The sequence below is a fragment of the Suricata suricatta genome, chromosome 12 (assembly GCF_006229205.1).
Source record: "Suricata suricatta isolate VVHF042 chromosome 12, meerkat_22Aug2017_6uvM2_HiC, whole genome shotgun sequence".
NCBI lineage: Eukaryota > Metazoa > Chordata > Mammalia > Carnivora > Herpestidae > Suricata > Suricata suricatta.
Window position 1 is genome coordinate 100,322,147 of NC_043711.1, and position 6,068 is coordinate 100,328,214.

The window sequence follows — 6,068 nt, forward strand, 5'->3', positions numbered from 1 at the left end:
CTCCGTTTGAACCCAGGTCATGATCTCACAATTTCATGAGTTCAAGTCCCTCATCAGGCTCTGCACTGAGTTCTGTCTGCTTGGGGACCGTTCTCTCTCTCTCCCCCTCCCTCCCCTGATCACACCGTCTCTCTCTCTCAAAATAAACTTAAAATAAGTAAAATAAAAAAATAAAAGAGTAACGCAAAAGGAAAGTGAGTGGACCATTTCCTCAAATACCACTTGCACTTGTAAACTCCCCTGTCCCACCCCAACTCACACAGTTAACTATTATTAAAATAAGTAGGTTATTCGTGCAAATGTTCTAGAAGCATAACTCACAACAGCCAAAAAGTTAGAAAATCCAAATGCCCACTGACTGGTTGAAGGGATAAACAAAGTGAGACACATCTGTACAGTGAAATACCATCCAGCAGTAAAAAGAAACGAACTACGTTTGCAAGACTAGATTTTGTGTGATCCCATCTGTAGGAAACATCTAGAAAAGACAGATTCAGAGAGACAGAAAGCGGCACAGCAGTTGTGTGGAGCCGGGGTGGTAACGGAATGAGCTGTAAAACAGACACAAGAAAAACCGGGCTGTGGCGTGATCGCATCCGGCATCATAAAAATACCGATATTTGGGCTTAGTCCCCGGTTCCCGGCACAGGCTCCTAAAATCTCTTGGGTGATAAGGGTGAATTTTGTACGCTAATGAGATGAGCTGGCGGGGCACCCCGAGATAGCTTCAGGATGAGGGCTCATGGCCAGAGGGACCAAGGGCGTGAGCAGAAGGTTGTGAGTTCCAGCCCCAACCCCAGGAAGGAAAGAGAAGCTAGAGACTGAGTTTACTCACAGTAACCAACGAGCTGGTCCTGTCGATGTAACGGAACCTCCGTAAAAACCCCTAAACAGTGGGGGTTCAGGGAGGCTGGCAACCTTAGTGGGGACCTGGGGACATGGCACAGAGTCCCCCCGCCCCCCTCCTGCCCTGGCCATCCCTTCCATGTGGCAGCTCCTAAGCAGTCTCCTCTACAATAAACTGGTAACAGTGAGTAGAGTGTTTTCCTGAGTTCTGGGAGTCATTCTAGTGAATTATCTAACCTGAAGAGGGGACTGTGGGAACAGAACCCCTATGCATAGTGAGCAGTCAGAAGCACAGGTGACAACCTGAGATTTGTGACCAGTGTCTGACCTGAGGTCGGTCTTGCGGGGAAGCCCCTAACCCAGGGGGTTAGTGCCCCAGCCGAGCTGAACTGTAGGACACCCAGTGTCCAGAGAGCTGGTGAACTAGTTGGTGTTGGGGGCGGGGGGACCCAAACATTTCACACCAGAAATGCTGTGAGTAAAATAACTCATTGCCCAACGCCGTAAAATTACTAAAACTCACCGGCCACACACTTAAAATGGGTGAATTTTATGGTGTGTAAATGACATCTCAGGGCACCTGGGTGGCTCGGTCAGTTGAACATCCAACTCTTGACTTCGGCTCAGGCTGTGATGCCAGGGTTGCTGGATCAGGGCCCCACCTCGAGCTCCATGCTCAGTGTAGATCCTGCTTGGGATTCTCCTTCCCCTTCCTTCCACCCCCGCCCCCACTTCTGCTCTCTCTAAACTTTAAAAAAAAAAAAAAAAAAAAACTTAATTACATCTCACTAAAGTTGTTCAAAAAAGTAAGCCTGCCAGGAAATAGGCAAACGACATGAGCTCATGACACCCTGTCCCAGAACGCAACGTCAGAGACCCAGCTAGCTCCCCGTGTTAGCAGAAGTGCAGACCGCCCCCCAAAGATACTCCAATGCCCTCTATGTTCATCAGCGTTAGGCAGGGAAGGGTCAGTCCCGCCCTCGCCCATATGCAAGAACAAATCAGATGCACGCCCTTGTGAGACCAAGGATGGCCAATGACCGCAGTGTCAGAGCCCCACTCCGCCAACGGTGTACCTCACCCCACCGCAGCCCAGACCCCCACCCACATCAGGGACCGGAGCCTGGAACCTTCCTCAAGCTGTAAATTCACAGGGCACAGACTTTCCCACGGCAGACCCAACCCCCAGGGGGCCTTCCTTCCGCCCACTATGCAGGTCACCCGATTTAAACAGTAAGGAATGCTCAGTTTGTTACATTTCAGACAAGCCTATACTTTTTCAGTAGAAGTAGATCCCAAATACTGAGTGGGACATATTTATAATAAAAATAATAAATAAATTGTCCGAGGCGCCTGGGTGACTCAGTCAGTTGAGCATCCGACTTCAGCTCAGATCATGAGACTTCAGCTCAGATCATGAGAGTTCAGCTCAGATCATGATCTTCCAGGGCATGGGCTCAAGCCTCGTGTCGGGCTCTTGCTGACAGCTCAGAGCCTGGGGCCTGTCTTCGAATTCTGTGTCTCCCTCTCTCTCTCTCTGCCCCTCCCCTGCTCACACTATCTCTCTCTCTCAAAAATAAAAATAAAACATTAAAAAAATTTTTTAATTATCCGTTGGTTACTTTATCTTGCAGCCGTACACAGGGAATAAGACAGTTCCGAGACGTATTTTCATTCACTCAATCTGGCAACCCTGCCCCCACAGCTATTTCACCTCCTGGGACTCCTTCTCTTTGCTCCTTCCGGATCTTCCTGGGACCCCAACCCACATGTACAGTAGGTCTTCTTAACCTCACTCAATCCCAGGGAGAGGCCGTTGCGTTATCAACCTTTTGCCCTTCCAGAAGGTTCTAGGGCCTCTTATGCTAATCAGTCTGCCTTCCCTTAAGCTCTACATTGCAAAGGCCAGGGCAGCCCGGGGAGTCTGGGAAAATTCCACTTTCACGTCATCCTCGGAGCAGCAGCACCCCCTCACCTCCCAGGAGTACAGCTCAGAGGGACCTCAAAGGACAAAAAGCATCTGTGACTTTGCATCCACGGGGAGACCAAACAGCAGCTTCTCCTGCTGCAAAGAGAACTGAGCACATGTTCTGCCCTTGTGCAGGACCAGCACCTGGCTCCGGAAACTCATTAGTGCTCATATTTGCAATTTCTAAGGCACCTGCACTGTGCCAGGCTGTGAAGTCAGGACCCAGGCACCCCCATGATGATCATGGCAAGAGTGAGAAGCAGCATTTACTGAGAGCGTACTGCACACCAGGCACCATTCCGTGTGCTTTAAGTGTACCGATTTGTTCAATTTCATGCTTATTTCATCCCCTCACAACCTTGGATGTAGAAACTGATCATTTATAGACAGGAAAACTAAGGCACAGAGCAGGTCAGGAACCATGCCAAAGACAGGCAGTGGGTGAGCGTCCACATGCCTAATGAGCAGAAGCTCCAGGAATCAACCACAGACGGACCGAAACTGGTCCAGGAAGCTACGCCATCCTCAGTAAAGGGCTTGGGCTGCAGAATCAGTTTATGGGGCATTTAGACCAGGAGCCTACGACCCAGGAACCGGGCATCATTCACAACATCATCCACAAGGGCCACTGCGCATGGAGCCTTGACTCTGTGCCGGTCCCTGTGCTAACCCGATCACACAGACCTGACGCGAGGGTGTCACCTGCTCCTTCACTTTTATTTCATCTTCAAAACCACATAGAAAGCATCCTTGTTTCATCGATGCTGATAATGAGGCTCAGAGAGGCCATAACTTAGCCAGGGGTCACAGAGCTAGAAAGTGCCAAAGCCAAGATGGGCACCCAGCTGGGAGCCGGAAGCCTGAGCTGTTTCCCCAATAGCCCAATGATACAATTCGTAAGACGTAGCGGGGGGAGCATCTCAGCCATTTCGTGATTAAAAAAAAATTGTTAACGAATTTGAAATAGATGTTTAAACCATGTGGGGGCACCTGGGTGGCTCAAGTAAGCATCTGACTCTTAGTTTTGACTCAGGTCATGATCTCACGTTCGTGAGTTCAATCCCTGCACCAGGTTCCACACTGACAGTGAGGAGCCTGCTTGGGATTCTCTCTCCCGCTTGCTCCTTGTACCTCCCTACTCATTCTCTCTCCTTCAAAAAAAAAATTAATAAATAAATAAATTTTTTTTAAAGTTTAAATGATTTTTAAAAAGGAAAAGCTGGCATTTGTTTAAAAAAGAAAATCAAATCTAGGAGTCTAAAACGTTTACCTAATATCTAAAAGCAGTTTCTGTATAGATGGACACATTTTTTAAAGGCATAAATCTAAACTTTTGACTAAAGAAAGAGACCAAATTCTGCCTGGCTTTTCGTTTCTATGACAGGCGTTTGGTACACACACAATAGAATTAACTTCATTAAATGGGACCAGAAGTGATTGTTGCCGCCTAGAAGAAAACTTTTCTATAATTATACATTCCCCTCCACCATGAAAGATCAGGCTGTCCTACCCAGTGAGGCTGTCACACGAGTCATTAGCCATTTAGAGGGCGAAGTTCTCTCTTCAGTGTTCTGATCGAGTTTGAAAGCTGCTCGGAGTCCCTAGAGCCTTGTCTTCCGTGGCTGGTACAGGACGTGCCAAAAACACACCCACCCTAGGAGGTGCAAACCACAGGCCCGGGCGCATCCCTTCCGAGCAAAGATGCTGACTCTGAGACCCACGGTCCCTGTGTCACTTGGCACCCGCAGCTCTCCGCTTGTCAAATGCACCTGCAGCCTTACACAAGCGCGGTTTAACACCTCCCCCTCTTTGTGCTTTTTTCTGACAGCCCGCACGGGAATTCTTCACTTCTTAGAGGACTCCTCTCCTGGGGTTAATCCACAAGCAAAGCGGGCTGAGTGGCACGAAGGAGGTGCTTCCAGTGTGAGCAGTATAATTCTAACATACACGGAATAGACTTGTAATGAAAGTCCATGGTAACGATGCAGTTCTGGGTGGTGGAGCGGGAGGAGAGCGCTAAGTCCCCACCTTCTGCGGTGGGAAATCCCCAGGGAACCTCTAGGCCTAGAGGCAGACTGTCGCCCAGCGGGAGAAAACCCAGGCCTCTCCCTGGCCTGCCTGTCTTCCCAGGACCGCTGGCGAGCATGGGGCCGAGATGCTTTTGTAAGTCACACTGCACGGTCAGCAGACGGTAATAGCAAAAGCTGTCTGTGTCTCTCTCTCAAAAATAAACATTAAAAAAATTTTTTTTAATTAAAAAAAAAAAAAGAGGCACCCAGGTGGCTCAGTGGGTTAAAAGTCTGACTTCGGCTCAGGTCAGGATCTCATGGTTCGTGGGTTCAAGCCCCACGCTGTGCTGACAGCTCAGAGCCTGAAGCTGCTCCGGATTCTATGTCTCCGGCTCTCTCTGCCCCTCCCCTGCTCGTGCTCTGTCTCTCTCTGGTACCTGCCATTTTCCACCTTCGGCAGTGAGGAGACTGGGGCTCCGAGAGCCTAGGTGTGCCCACAAAGTAAGCTGGAGTCAGGATCTCACTCCAGAGCCCTGTGCATCCTGACCCGTGTGTGCCCACAGTGCGGGGCGCGGGGCACGCCCCTGTGCGGGTGACAGCGCTGGGCGAGGACCACTGAGAATAACAGATTTTAAGGTAAAAATGCCTCCACTCTTCCGGTGTATCCCAACAGCTACCAACATGGATTCTTCCATAAGCACCGATAAAAAACATCTAGTAGGTGCCACATTCATGGCCCCGGACCCTGTAAGGGGCAAGCTAATGATGCATTTAGTAACCCCCATGGGGTTCCTTAACATTTAAAATGAAATGGACAAAGTCTTTTATGTGCTATAAAAGAAAAAATGTAGCCCAACAGGTGCATTAAAACCATATTTTAAAAAGCATTTCTGTTTATAATTATTGGCATTTATGCTTTAATGCAAGATGAAAACCTTTCTGCTTAACACACTGAATTCCTCTCGAAGGAGCAAGTAAAAAAAAAAAAAAAAAACAAATGAAGTTTGCCTTGAAAACCCAAAGACATTTTCAAACAGTCTGAGTTTCCCCATAGAACCGGAGTCTCCCTGACCCCCGGAGGGATTGTGGACTACGAACAATGCCCTACGCCTCTTTTTCAAAAGTTTAATTATCTTTTAGTAACCTCCATACCCGATGTGGGGCTCCGACTCTCGACCCTGAGATCCAGAGTCGCAAGTCCTACCGACTGAGCCAGCCAGGCGCCCCAAGTCCCTTCTCTTTCT